Raw genomic sequence first — 14899 nt, forward strand, 5'->3', positions numbered from 1 at the left:
CTATAGACCTAATACAGATATATAATTACTCAATGTTACACATATATTACAGAAGATTAATGCTCGTAATATATAAATAGCTTCTAAAACTAAGAAAACTAATATAATCCGAGAGGACAATGAGCAAAAATTCTACCATGAAGTTCAGAGAATAAGATATACAAATGAAAAGTAAACAAAGAAAAGAATGTTCAACTTCACCATAAAGAGTATATTTGTTATTAAAGAGGCTATCTTTCCTCCACTGAGGATGGTCAGCTCCTTTGTCAAAGATGAGGTGGCTAAGTACATCTGGATTTGTTTTTGTGTCTTCCAAACTGTTCCACTGATCCTTAGTACCATGTTTCTTTGCCAGTACCATGCTATTTCTATCACAGTGGCTTTGTAGTATAGTTTCAAATTGGGAATTGTTGTACCCGCTGCCATGTGTCTGTTGCCTAGGATGGCTTTTGCTATTCTAGGTCTCTTATGGTTCCAAATGAATTTTTTGATTCTTTTTTCTAGTTCTGTGAAATATAGTGTTGGAATTTCAATTGGCATTGCATTGAATCTGTATAGCAGTTTTGGTAGTATGGCCATTTTCAGTATGTTGATACTTCCTACCCAGGAGCAGCGGATATCTTTCCATTTTTTTATATCCTCTTCAATTTCTTTTTTCAGAGTGCTATAGTTTTCAGTGTAGAGATCTTTTGCTTCTTTCGTTAGACTGATTCCTAGATATTTCATTTTTTTGGATGCTATTGTAAAAGCAATTTTTCCCTTTATTTCTCTCTCAGTGAGTCTGTTATTTGTGCATAAGAAGGATATTGATTTTTGGGTGTTTACCTTGTATCCAGCTACTCTACTGAATCTGTCAAGGTGTTCGAAAAACTGTATTTCAACTTGCCACAGATTAAAACTGGACCCTTATCTTTCACCATGCACTAAATTAAAATCCAAGTGGATTAAAGATCTAAATATTAAAACAGAAACACTAAACTTGCTGGAAGATAAGTTAGGCAGAACTCTGGAAGATATTGGCATAGGAAAAGACTTTATGAACAAATCCTCAGTAGCACGGGAATGAGCAGAAAGAATCAACAACTGGGATCTCATCTTATTAAAAAGCTTCTGCACCGCAAAAGAAACCATCAAGAGAACTAAAAGACAACCTACAATGTGGGTAAAAGTTTTTACCAGCTGCTCCTCACACAAAGGACTATTGTCTAGAATATATAAAGAACTCAAAAAAATCACCCTCCCAAATATAAAGACCCAATTCAAAAATGGGCATCTGAAATGAACAGACATTTCTCAGACAAAGAAGTAAAAACAGCAAGTAAATATATGAAAAAATGCTCCACATCACTGGTCATTTGAGAGATGCAGATGAAAACAACAATGAGATTCCACCTCACCCCACAAAGAATGGCTGCTATCAAGAAATCCAACAATAACAAATGTTGGTGGGGTTGTGGGGAGAAAGGAACCCTTCTCCACTGTTGGTGGGAGTGCAGACTGGTGCAACCACTGTGGAAATCAATATGGAGATACCTCAAAGAGCTTGGACTGGAGGTTCCATTTGACCCAGCCATCCCTGTGCTGGGTATCTTTCCAAAAGAACTAAAAGAATCATATCACAGTGATGTATGCACACCCATGTTTATATCGGCACAGTGTGTAATAGCTAAAACTTGGAAACAGCCCATTTGCCCATCAGTTGGAAACTGGATAAAGAAGATGTGGTTTTTCTATAAAATGCAATATTACTCAGCCATAAAGAATGAGAAAATAGATTCATTCATAGGAAAATGGATACATATTGAAGATATGCTCCTAAATGAAATAAATAGTCACACATATGTAAATACCAAATAGTTTATCTGGTGTGAATAAACTGTAATAATACATAACATCCTAATAAGATTACTGACATTGTGAAATGGGAAGAAAGGGGCTAAAGTTGTGGGGAAGGTGAGATGGGTAGGGGAAGGGTAATAAGGGAAAAGGAAAAAATGTGAGATCGTGAAAAGATGGAAATAAAGTGTTTGTAGTTGGGGAGGTGAGGAGGGGGTGAAGGGAGGGCAAGGACAAGGGGAAAAAATGAGAACCAAGACCTGTCATGTTAAGGCTCAAGATCCCAACAATGAATGTAACTGTACTGTATCCCTAAAATGTACCAATAAACTCAATTAAAGGAAAAAAAAGAGTGTATTTGTTAGAAGGTATCATTTTTCACTTAATTAGCTTGACCAAAATTATGCTTCCTAAGATCTAATGTTTGTCAGTATATGGACAAATAGGGTCTCCTGGCCATTAATGGTAGGAATGTGAAATCCTGTAACTCTTTTGGAGGGTAATTTGGTAATCTCTAATAAAATTTTAAATGTATATGTCACATGACTTTTCACTCCTTCTATAAATCTATCCTACAAAAACAAAATAGTACGTACAATAACGTATGTGCAGAGATGACATGATTAATACCGTAATAGCTCCAAACTAGGAATACTCTAGATAGCTTAAATGATTAAATGAATTTTGGAATTTTCATATAGTACAATACCATGAAGGATAGAATGCAGTAGATAGATAGATATAAATATGTATTGATTTTTCAAAAATGTAGAAAGTTGCCGAACAGCATATGAAGGAGAAACCTACTTTTGTTAGCAATGTGAATATGTGTGCATATGTGGCATCTTTAGACACAGAAAATGTCTAAATTATGTACGTTCAAGATGTTCAAGATGTGGACAGTTATCCCTAGGATGACAAGAGAGATGCAACAAGTAGATTTTCACCAATTTTTAGTTTTTAAAAGGAAGAAAAGATAGAAAAAGAGAAATCATATTGTGAATGATTTTTGGGGGCTTTTTTTCCCTATGTCTAAATTTTCAAATGACTGAGTATTTTACTTTTATTATTAGAACAATTTTATAATTATTATTTGCCAAGCTGCAAAATTTTTAGCAACTCCAAGGGGCATAATGGAAGCACCCCAGAAATGGAGTTATTATAAGGGTAAAGTAAATGAGTCATAATCCTTTTACTGGTGTTAGTACATAATTCTTATTTCTCTACTCTCCATCTACCCTGTACATAGGGAGTAAGGAGGGCATGTAGGGATACAAACGTTCCTGAAATGAGGCTGCAGCATCTGATTGCCCTTTCCTCGGGTCAGAGTTGATTATACTCTAATTATAAAATGTTAATGTGATATTATAAACACAAGCACATTTATCAGGCAGGAGAAAACTTAAGGTATCCCTTGCTCCAAGTAAAGCACTTTTGAATAAAACAGAGAGACATTAAATCCACTGATGGATTACATCTAATTTTGCCAATGTGCATGGCATACTCTTATGGCTTAATGAATCTGGTTGAAAATATTAGTGTGATAAAGTTTTACCAGAGGTGATATATTAGAGCTAATCTTTACCTAATTCCTCATCATATCCTCTCCTCCAAGACTACTTTCCCTTGGGGTGCAACCAGCACTAGCAGAAGAACAAAAGGGAAAAGAGACCAGGGAAATGAGCATGGTCTTTGACCTCAGCCCCATATAAAGGCAGTTGGTCTAAGAAAAAAAGACTGATACCTTCTTCAGGTAAGAAATGGTGACACTGTGTGAATTCCCAAAGACAAGAGCAGAGACTTCTGCAGAGCAATGAAGGGTGAACTGGAGAAGACATGATGGCTCACTCAGGGGGAAGCATGTTTGTCCTTAGGGGAAGCCCAGTATAACATTATAGAACTGACACTCCTTCTCTCTTCCCTGGGTAGGAGAGTTAGGAGGAAGAGCTAAAGATGCAAGCTTCCTTTCTCCAGAGCAAGAGAGCTGATTTGTCATTAAGCCGTTACTACATTTTCTATATTATATATTATACTTCATCAAGCTCTGCGCCTCCTCTCCATCACACTGAGACACTTGGGGATATTGTCCACATGTGGCTTAATTCCGCAGTATTTCTGTGACTTCCTCAAAGACCACACTAACTGCTGTCATGTAGATTCTGTCTTCTCTCCTCCAATGAAAAAAGCTAATTTTTCTTCAGTATCATAGTTCTTAAATACTGTTGGTGTCTATCACTGTCATCATTTCTGGCAATTTTCAGTATTTCTCAAAAAGCCTTTCAAATATTCAGACATTTTGAGTAAGAAGTGAAGAAGTTTTTCCTGAAAGAAATAATTAGCAATGTCTCCGAGACTTTTACGCAGGATGTTTAGTGAATGGCTAGGATAGTAAACCATAAAGATTATGATTAAATAATCTTTGCAACAGATTAATTTCATTTGGTTACTGACGTTTTTAGAAGGCTAATCAACAGAAAAGTATCCACAGCATATTTTTCTGCAGATTAAACAGGAAGGCAGAAAGATGGTACTACTGACTCCTTATGTTATATGACAACCCCAAAGTCAGCCTTGACATGGGCCAAGGTCGCTGTGTCTAAGAAATTTTTAACGTTCTTATGTTTAGGCTCCTCCTCTGTAGAACGTCTTAGGGTAGGTACTAGGAAGAGCTGCTAGAGCAAAAAACTTAGGCTTCGGAATTCTGGCTCTCAGGACAGGAAGGGATATTTGGAGATGCTGCAGGTAGAACGACTTACTCAGAGTTATACTGCCAAGGAGCAGCTGCCGGTGAAGTAGGACCCAGGAGTTCCACCGTCCAGTCTAGGAATTTCAAACTCAACCCGGTTACTCCGGACCACGTTCATGAACATGAAGTCACACAGAAGACTGACATCTACTAAGCCGCCCTGCTAACGCCAGATACAAAGTACTGCCTGTTCTCAGCTCTCAGCCCTACCAAGCCATCGCCCCTGAACCCCGCGCACCAGCCGTCTGGCTTCTTTCCTCCCTCCTCTCTCCATCCGAAGACCCTCAGTCTCTAAGGAGCCCAGGGAGCCAGCGGAGAAGCGCGCTCCCTACCTTCGGGCGCGGAGACCGGAAGGCGGCTCCCGGAGACGCTGACGCTGAGCGGGGTCTGGGCGGCTCAGGGGGCAGCTGTCCTGCTAATTACCTCGGGGCCAGGGGACCCGCCCACCTCTCTCTCCAAAGCGCCGCCCTAGAAACCCAGCTAGAACTGAGCTTTTTCCTAGTTCCAGATTTCAAATTAAGTCAGAGGACGTCAATTCTTTTGAATAGGAATGTATGAAAACAAAACCAGGGCCCGAGGATTTGGCTCAATAGTGCCACCGCCTGCCTCGCAGGCGCAAGGTCCCGAGTTCTAGCTCCGCTACCGAAAGAAAAAGAAAAACAAAACGAAACCAAATGTGAAAAGAAGCAGTCCAGTTTTCCTGTAAATCAGGGCTTCATCAGGAACAGTTCCACAAACAGGCACGCCTGTAATTCCAGCTATTTGGGAGGCCGAGGCTGGATCTTGGAGCAGTTGAGCCTGTCTCAGAAATTAAAAAGGGGTGAGGATGTAGCTCAATGCTCCCTGGGTTCAGTCCACAGTAACACCGAAACACGCTCAAAAGATTAAAACAGATTCACACCTGGTATATTTTAAACAGAGGTCTAGTACAAGACAAACAAAAACAACAACAAAAAGCAAAATCTGCGATCACAAAGGTTTTAGATTTTGGTTTTACCTTCCGAATCCAGACACCTTAATAAGTTCTGAGCTCAGTTTTCCCCCTTTCTGATGAAAGCCTTTTGAAGATTACAGAATATCCTGATGTAAAGCTATAACTTGATAACAACATGTAGAAAGTGAGCAACAGATCCACATGGCTTCAGTTTTTATTCTAGAAGTATTTCTGTATAGTGAGAAATTTATTTTTAAATTTCTGTGACTTCCTCAAAGTTCCTCGACATAATGAAACTTCAATTGCTTTGTCATTAAAAGAACTTCCCATCATGAGCTTCACCTTTTAAGAATTCTCTGGATCCATGCTATACTGACTTCCTTTGGATTCAGGCAGATATATAAGGAAGATATCTTCTGGGTAATGGTGAGGAAAGCCCCTCTGGAAACTGGATCAGTAGGTGTGGTCATGCTGAGACCACATCTGACATAGAACAAGGAAGCATAAATGTATTTCAGCATTTTCACTGCTTGACTTCAAGGGCTGTCCGTTCTTTCTTCTATCCATAACTGAACTCTTCACTGTTTGCCTTTCTTATTCAGCTGCATAACGGATATGCCCATTGGCTTAGGGTGGCATTTGCTTCCTAAGTAATTTTCATATTCTTGGGGTGTCACAGATTTTTATTTTTAAATTGGGAAATACTGAGATGGTATGGCCTTAAAGATCTAGTAGAGAGTGTGGAATTCTCTCCAGTGTGAAACTGAAATAGACTTTGGAGACCCATTCCAGATGTTCCTTTCTTCAAATCTCCTTTGACAAACCATAGTGGAAGTGAAAGATTTTCCCAACTTTCATGTCTACCTATAGTAAAATATAGTTTTTATGTGGCATTCAGTTTATGTGTATGTGTGTGTGAACACACACATATACCAACTATGGGCAATACCTGCTGACATTTTCTGTTTAATGTTTCTTCTTCTAAAGTGGACATAGCTTTCATGGTTTGCAAGTATGGTCATGATGCTTTAAAAAAGCTGGCTGTAAAGGTATCTACCACTAGTCACCCAAGTTATCTTGGTCAAATACCGTATTGTCCTAAGTAGTCAGGATTAAGTCATTTCCTCTTGTATAGTGTCTATGATCATGATCTACGAATCATCTTTAAAAGTGGAAGAGGGATTTTTTTGGTTTTTGTTTGTTTGTTTTACAGAAGCATTGTTTAGGATCTATAAAAGTGGTCAAGTGGGTAGTCTGGAGGTAAATAAAATTTGCCTTTCTCTGAAGCTGATGGGATTTGAGGGTATTTACTCAATTTGCTGCTCTGTGATTTGCATATTAGTAATCTGAGGCCTTGTGTTCTTGTTCATCTCTCTCACCTGTTTCCACTCTTCAGCCATTCATTTCACCATGAAATTCATTGAGATCCCTAGTACAGTACATTTTTGGCTGTCCTCCTTTGATAGAAAAACAGGACATGTGAGAAAAAGGAAAATTTCATTTTATCACCTGAAAATAAGGGGGGTATTAGCTCCCCCAAATTGTGTGAGTCTTACAATTTGGGCAAAGTGTATGGAGAAGTGCTAAGATATAAGAGCAGTTCTGAGAGCTGAAAAAGCTAGCCAGCCTGGTAATCTCGAATATCACCATTTCCCACTCATGGCTCCACCTACCCTATTCATTTTTAGAGGAAAAACTCATCATTTTTCCAATGTGCTCTTTCCTAACATGTCTCTGAGGGTCAGTTGCATCACTGTTAACTTGGAGCAAGTGTTTACAATAAATCCCTGGGCTCGTTCACAATTCTGCTGGATCCAAATCTCTGGAAGATAGTGTTGGGTGTTTGTTGACAGTTTAATATTATCCCCAGGTGAGTTGTTTATATACTGAAGTTTTGAAAACCCATGATTTAATATTTAAGGAAATAACTGAGCCAAGAGTTCTTTGCATGTAAAGCTATACCCCTCTTTCTCTATCTAGAGGATTTATATCAAGTCCACCCTTCACTAAGACTGTCTAATCATTTGCAACTTTTCCCTCTAAATTAGAAGAGATGAACGCACTTGTACTGATCTCAGAAGGACGGTAGATTTTAAGGTCTTCTGATCCTAAAATGATGTGAGCAATTTTGTAGTGAAGTAACAATTTTTAGGAAGTTTTTTTTATTTGAGAAATATTTTATTGATTTAATGTCGTAACCTAAATAGTCTGAGTTTCATACAAATAACACAGCCATCTTGTGGTCATTTACTTGGTATAAGGATATGACAGCTCAAATGTCTCTTGTAGAATTACCTCTAGAAGCATTATTTTCTACTCACATTTGGTTTTCAACCAAGAACAATACGACCAGAAATCTCAAAGTCTACAAAACTTCTACCTTGAAAGGAACAACTGGTATTGTCGTTGTTGTTGTTTTAGAATAAATGCTTGTTCAAAGATCAGTTATAGTTAAATCCAGGAGAACTGCATTGAGAACCTAATTAGAATGCTACAATAGAGGCCCATTATAAAAGAATGAGTAATAGGTTTTTTCCTCCCCATCCTTCCTGAAAGAGCAGCAAGACTGCTCTATTCTGAGAGGTACATTCTAAATGTACATTTATTATGTAAAAATTTTGGATACTGAAAATTCTATTAAAAAAGAAAAAGAAAACAAGGTGGAATAATATGGCAGACTGTTCAGGTATGGGGTTCACTTAGCAGATGGGGAATATATAATAGGTGATATTTGAGAAGTGAGTTATAAAGATAACCATATAAAGATCTGTAGAAAGAGTACATTTGACAGCAAGAACAGCTGCAAAGACTATAAGGGGGAACCAGCGTGGCAAATTCCAAGGATGGAAGGATCACTATGGCTGGATTATAGAGGGATGGAGGATCAGATCACATCATGAAGGGCCTCGAGCACTAAGTGAGAGATGGTAGAGGAATTACCTGGTGGGTGTTTAAAAAATATCACCCTAACTACTGTGCCATAAAGAAGGATGAGCTTCAGACATTTATGGCTAAATGGATGGACGTTGAGTCCAAACTCCTAAGTGAAATAAATCAGACACACATGTTTAAATACCATATTGTTTCTCTGGTGCGCAAAACTGAAAGTGGAAATAAGGACTGAGGTGTACAATGAATGTAGAGAAATGGGAATGAAGTATTCAGATACAAGGGAGGAGGGAGGAAGGAAGGGACAAGAAAAAAGCGAAAATAGAAGGAAAAAATGGAAACAAAGCTTTGCACATAGGGAGAGGAGGGGGTTGGGGATGGGATAAAATAAAGTTTATTTTTAAAAAATATATCACTCTAGAGCTGGCGATGTAGCTCAGTGGTGCTGCCACCTGCCCGGCAAGTGCAAGGTCCCAAGTTTCATCCCTGGTACCAATACACACACACACACACACACACACACACACGGTCTGAAGAATGGAGTATAAAGTCCCTTATATTCATGAAAGCTAGGAGACCTTTAGAAGCTGTTGCTATAGGCAACAATCAAAATGTAATTTTGAAGTAGAATCGGTAGAACCTGTTGATGGATATTAGAGGTAATGGAGACAAGGTAATCAAAGATTATACATATTTTAATATGCTCTTCCAGACTAGACTATTACAATGAGATACCCATACTATAGGCTTTCACAGTATCTGCGTTCTCTAAATTAAAAATGTCTAAAAACAAAAGTAAAACTCTCCCTGTTAAATTAAAAACTGGGAAATGATTTCAATCAACCAAGAGATATGTCATTTCTGAAGAAATTACAATGCTTTCTGGAAATGCAGAGGAAGTTGGTGGCAGTGCGGTGGGTGTGGTTCAAGGGCTTGGCTTAGTTCCTGAAGGGGCGTGCTATCAAGCAGACTTGAAAATTACTGGTCAGATCACTTTCTATCAAAAGCTGAAGAAATCAGCAGGGAGCACTGCACCAGAGATGAGATCAAAGAGCTCTGAGTAGTGTTTAGAGCATCTCTTTAGCAAAGTGCACAGAGGGAGAGCCTCAGAGGGTGAATAATGCTATGAACCAAGACATTGGCATTAAGGAAATGAATGTGAACTCTGGGAATGAGTTGTTTTACTTCCTTAGAAAATATGACAGGATGGAGCATAATTGGAAAGCACAGGTTTCATTCATACCTGTGCCTGAATGGGCCAGATAGAAATGTGTGAATTAGAGATCAGACTCACAGATAATCCCAACCTAGAAATTCTTGCTGGTTTTGTGCTAATCAGAACTGACAAAGCAAATGAAGGGACTCTGACAGCATTTTCAGACAAAGAATAATGAGAATCCAGGGGAATAAGAGCAATACAAAGATACTTCTACCTCATGAAATCCAACTCCCCCAAAGCAAGACCCCATCAAGTGCCAATAAGCAGTTTCCCCAGATCCAATGGGTGCTAGCTCAGCTTTCTGTTGAGAAAGATAACCCTCTTTTACTTCTGGTGCAATGAAGTTGGTCTCAAGCAGAATTATTGGGTATTCATTACTCTGTACTTCATAGATTCCAATAGTTATGCCAATAACACTTATTTTCCTGGTTTTGATAAAAGGGTAGTTAATGCCTTCTGTTGTCACAAAAACTTGAACAAAATCGACCCATCCCTTTCACGTGGTCTTGGAGGACAAGAGGAATATGATGCATTGGAATGGGGAAAAATAAACTTTAACACTAACACTTTCCCCCAAGCTGGAACTGAAGAACTTTGATTAACAAGTTGTGCTAGGCCAAGGTGTGCAGCACTCCTAGTGATGATTACCACAGAAGGAGGAGAAAAAGAAAAGAAACTAAGTTCCACATATGGTTTCCTGGTGTCCTTAGTAGTACAGAAAGACATTGTGTTCCTGATACTTTCACACTGAATACAGCACAGAACACTCTGGCCCCCAAAATAAGAATGGAGTTTTCCCTACAAGCCCAGCAGTGCTATAGCAGATAACAAACGAGCGTTCTATAATTCAATTCCATTCTGACACTATCTATGGGGAGGCAGAATCAGGTCCCTCAGGTTGAGAGCCCAGTCCCACAGGACTGCCCCAAAATCCGATGCCAATCTTAAATCCAGGCCTCCAGAATCTCAACACTTACAAATTGAGGGTTTCCGTGACTCTCTAGGTTTGATTCATTTTCTAGAGTGGCTCACATAACTTAGGGGAACAGTATACTTATTCACAGTAAATGAAATTACAGAGTACAGATGGATAGCTAGATAAAGAGGTAAATCCGGAAAAAAATCGACATGGAGCTCCCATTCCTCTTGGGGTGTCTACTGTCCAAGGAATGTTCAGTAACTCAGAAGCTCTGTGAGCCCTCTAGTTCCGAGATTTTTAGAGAGACTTCCTCACACATACACCAGCAGTTGTTCCCTCAGTCTGCAGCCCTTCTCTCCTTTGTGGAGGATGAGGCTGAAAGTTTCAAGCTTCTGATCTTGGCCTTTTGACCAGCTCCTATGCAGGAGCTTTCAGAGTAACTTCTCTAGAACAAGACATTTCTATCACTCAAGAAACTCCAAGAGATTAGAGATCTGTGTTAGGAACTGAGTCAAAGATCAAATACCACAACAAAAAGTGTGCCTACTGCTGCTATCCTTCAGGAAAGAACAAAGGTTTTAGGAGGTGTACGTCAGAAAATGGGGATGGAGACTAAAAGTGTATTTCTTATTGTATCACAATGTCACATATAACAAAGTAGATCATTTTACTCATCAGAGTTCAGGAACTGTTTTTTGTAAAAATAAAGGCATTTGGTATAGGAAACCAGGCTGAATTTCTCAGGCGTGCAAAAGGTTAAGTTTCACAGTCAGAGAACAGGATCATGTGAGTTGCATGGGTTTCAGAAGGAAGTTAACAAGTTTAGTCAAGTGGCATGGAGACATACAGCTGAGAAGGAAGATAGATACTGGCAGTTACTCTGAGAGCCAAAAAATTGGAAACAGAAATATCTAGAGAACATGCTGTGCAGAGCATTTGCAGGGATTCCTTAAGAAAGCTTAGGGTGAAGACCCTCATTATTCTTGAGTGCTTCACTAGTCAGTTTATGTTTTATTAGAATGCTATGACATGCTTGGAATGAACCATGTGAAGCCTAAATTTGATTCAGGTTACACTCTGAAATATGGTTACCCCCCGGCTCAATAAAGCTTTCTTCAACTTTCCTGCCTGCTTCCATTATTGTCATCTCAAATTACTGATTTCAATAAGAAACCTCAGGAAACAATACCATCACTTCTTAAAATTATCAAATTAATAAAATATAATTAAAATAAAATTAAAAGTGAAGGTAATAATAGCTGCTCCTCAAAGGACTATTATCTAGAATATATAAGAACTAAAAAAAAAAAAAATCAGCCCCCAAGTATAAAGACCTGATTCAAAAATGGGCATCTGAAATGAACAGACATTTCTCAGACAAAGAAGTGAAAACAGCAAGTAAATATATGAAAAAATGTTCCACGTCACTGGTCATTCTAGAGAAGCCAATGAAAACAACACTGAGATTCCACCTCACCCCACAAAGAATGGCTGCTATCAAGAAATCAACCAATAACACATGTTGGCAGGGTTGTGGGGAGAAAGGAATCCTTCTCCACTGTTGGTGGGAGCGCAGACTGGTGCAACCACTATGGAAATCAATATGGAGATACCTCAAAGAGCTGGGACTAGAGGTTCCATTTGACCCAGCCATCCCTGTGCTGGGTATCTTTCCAAAAGAATTAAAAGAATCATATCACAGTGAGGTATGCTCACCTATGTTTATAGCGGCACAGTTTGTAATAGCTAAAACTTGGAAACAGCTCATTTGCCCATCAGTTGCAGACTGGATAAAGAAGATGTGATTTTTCTATAAAATGGAATACTACTCAGCAATAAAGAATGAGAAATTAGAGTCATTCATAGGAAAATGGATGGATTTACTTTTTTTTTGGTACCAGGGATTGAATTTGGGACCTTGTGCTTGTGAGGCAGGCAGTGGAACCACTGAGCTAAATCACCAGCCCAAGGACATACTCTTAAGTGAAATAAATAAGTCACACATGTGTAGATACCGAATAGTTTCTCTGGAGTGAAAAACTATAATTGTAAATAAGATCCTAATGGTATAATTGACAATGTGAAATAGGAAGAAAAGGGCTAAAGGTGTAGAGGAAGTGGGAAAGGTAGGGGAAAGGAAAAAAGGGAAAAGAAAAAAATATGAGAAATTGGAAATAAAGTTTTTGTAAATAGGGAAGGGAGGAGGGTGTAAAAGGAGGGCAGGGGTGTGGGGAAAAAATGAGAACCAAGACCTGTCATGTAAAGGTACAAGATCCTAATGATGAATGTAATTGTACTGTATGCCGAAAATGCACTAATAAACTCAATGAGAAAAAAAAAAGTAAAGGTATTAGTAAAACAGCGCTTTAAAATGTTATACACTCTCTTGGTAGTTTTCAAGCTTAAATTTACCTTAAATTTTATAATAATCCCATTAGGAAGTTACTATTATTGCCTCTGATTTAGAAATGCACAAACCAATTTGACCCAGCCATCCCTCTGTTGGGTATCTTTCCAAGAGAACTAAAAGAATCATATCACAGAGAAGTATGTGCACCCATGTTTATAGCGGCACAGTTTGTAATAGCTAAATCTTGGAAACAACCTATTTGCCCATCCGTTGGAAACTGGATAAAGAAGATGTGGTTTTTCTATAAAATGGAATATTACTCAGCCATAAAGAGCGAGAGAATAGATTCATTCATAGGAAAATGGATACATATTGAAGATATACTCCTAAGTGAAATAAATAAGTCCCACATGTGTAAATACCAAATAGTTTCCCTGGTGTGAATATTCTGCAACAATGCATAAGATTCTAATAAGATTACTGACATTTAGAAATGGGAGGAAAGGAGCTAAAGGTGTAGGGAAGGTGTGATACGTAGGGGAAGAACAAAAAGGGAAAAGAAAAAAATGTGAGAGAATGAAAAGATGAAAATAAAGTGTTTGTAGATGGGGAGGGGAGGAGGGGGTGAAGGGAGGGCAGAGGTAAGGGGAAAAAAATGAGAATCAAGACTTGCCATGTAAAGGTACATGATCCCAACAATGAATGTAACTGTACTGTATCCCTAAATGTACCAATAAACTCAATAAAAAAAAAAAAAAAAAGAAAAAAGAAATGCACAAACCAAGGCACATAGTTTTATCTAAGCTTATTCAACTAACAAAAGACACACTGGACTCCAAACCCAGGCACTCTGGCCCTAGTGTCTGTGTCTTCTCTTAAATATGACACAAGTGCATAGAGACATTACTATTCTTACTCATAGATGATAGAACTGTGTATTTTTGAACCCCAAAAAGTGAAACACAGAAAAGCATATTTCTGAGCATTTCCTTTTCCTACATATATGCCCAGGAGAATTGAAGCAAACATTTACAGAAACTTACTAGTGTTTTTCAGTACTAAAAATGGGAACTATCCAAATGCCTGAAATATTATCCAGTTATAAAAATAAATAAAGTACTGATATGTGCCACAACATGAATGAACCTGGAAAAGAGTATGCTAAATGAAGGAAGCTAGGCATAAAAGGCCATTTAATTTATGTGAAATGTCCAGAATAGGCAAATCTATGAAAATAATAAATAGATTAAGGTCCCCAGGGGCTAGGGAAAAGATAATAGGAAGTGATTCCTAAGGTCTAAGGTTCCTTTTTGGGTGAAGAAAATGTTATGGAATTAGGTACTGGTGATGATTATGCAAATTTTTGAATAAATTAAAAGCCACTAATTATATACTTTAAGGTTGTAAATTTTATGATATGTGAATTATCTTTCAATTTTTAAAACTTCGAGGTAGCGAGAGCAAAAGATTTGATGAGTTTCTGTGTCATTGTATTACACTACCACATGGTGTCACTGTTGAGAAATGTACAAACCCAAATAATTGGACACATATTCACAGGAGTTTTATACAGCTCCTGTAATAATTCGCAGGTCCAGATTGTGCCCAGACCACAGGTGCTGCCCAGGACTGGAGTGAAAGGCTAAAATTCAGAATTTAGGGAACACTGTCCCAGAGTGGTTTAATATTAAAGAGCTCCTGGCCTCAGCCCCATGCTGTGCTACCTCTTGTAGTTCTTAGATTGAGGTTCTTGACTAAACCTGGCTCCCAGATTAATAGGGAAATCTATATCTCCATGAAAGTATCTCTGGTGGGGATTTAGCTCAGTGACACCATGCCTGCCTTGCAAGTGCAAGGTCCTGAGTTTGATCCCCAGTACCAGGGGAAAAAAAAGTACATATCTCTAAGCCCATCTAGAACCTTCCAAAACTTTATTTTATTTTATACAAACTGACACTTTATGAAGGTACAGGGAAATACTGAGCAATTTTTCTATGGTAAAGAGC

The 14899-nt window shown here is 38.4% G+C and overlaps 1 protein-coding gene across 5 annotated transcripts in view; it reads right to left on the reverse strand.

Annotated features, from left to right (window-relative positions):
* Positions 1-14899, reverse strand: part of Cd274 (CD274 molecule) — a 155701-nt gene that overhangs the window by 13764 nt on the left and 127038 nt on the right. The window contains exons 1-2 of one of the 5 annotated variants that reach the window (XM_010620835.3): positions 4915-4968; positions 4593-4656 (exon numbers count right to left, since the gene is read on the reverse strand). The exons of 2 other annotated variants lie outside the window; for them this stretch is intronic. The gene's annotated coding sequence lies outside the window, so the exon portion shown is untranslated. Of the gene's footprint in view, positions 1-4592; positions 4657-4914; positions 5130-5579; positions 5629-14899 lie in introns of those variants that run through there. 2 more of the 5 variants (XM_010620832.3, XM_010620831.2) reach the window with 2 other exon arrangements.

Source organism: Fukomys damarensis, unplaced genomic scaffold (genome assembly GCF_012274545.1).
Source record: "Fukomys damarensis isolate Sample0158 unplaced genomic scaffold, DMR_v1.0_HiC HiC_scaffold_31, whole genome shotgun sequence".
Classification (NCBI taxonomy): domain Eukaryota; kingdom Metazoa; phylum Chordata; class Mammalia; order Rodentia; family Bathyergidae; genus Fukomys; species Fukomys damarensis.